This window comes from Parasteatoda tepidariorum, chromosome 7, assembly GCF_043381705.1.
Source record: "Parasteatoda tepidariorum isolate YZ-2023 chromosome 7, CAS_Ptep_4.0, whole genome shotgun sequence".
NCBI classification, from domain to species: Eukaryota; Metazoa; Arthropoda; class Arachnida; order Araneae; family Theridiidae; genus Parasteatoda; species Parasteatoda tepidariorum.
The window spans coordinates 80,085,991-80,086,191 of NC_092210.1; positions in this window are offsets into that span (position 1 = coordinate 80,085,991).

Below are 201 nucleotides of genomic sequence, written 5' to 3' on the forward strand. Positions count from 1 at the left end.
AAAAATTTTCGTTAACAAAACTATTTCACAATAGTTCTGATAAAATTCACACTAGCCTAAAGTTTTGTTTAAAAAAAAAACACCTATCAATGAAAAAAAAATATTACAGAACAAAAAGGATGTTTTTAAGTTTCTACAAATTTACTTTTTCTAGCTCTGTTACTTTATGTACCAACTTGCTCTCAATGCATTTCATTGATA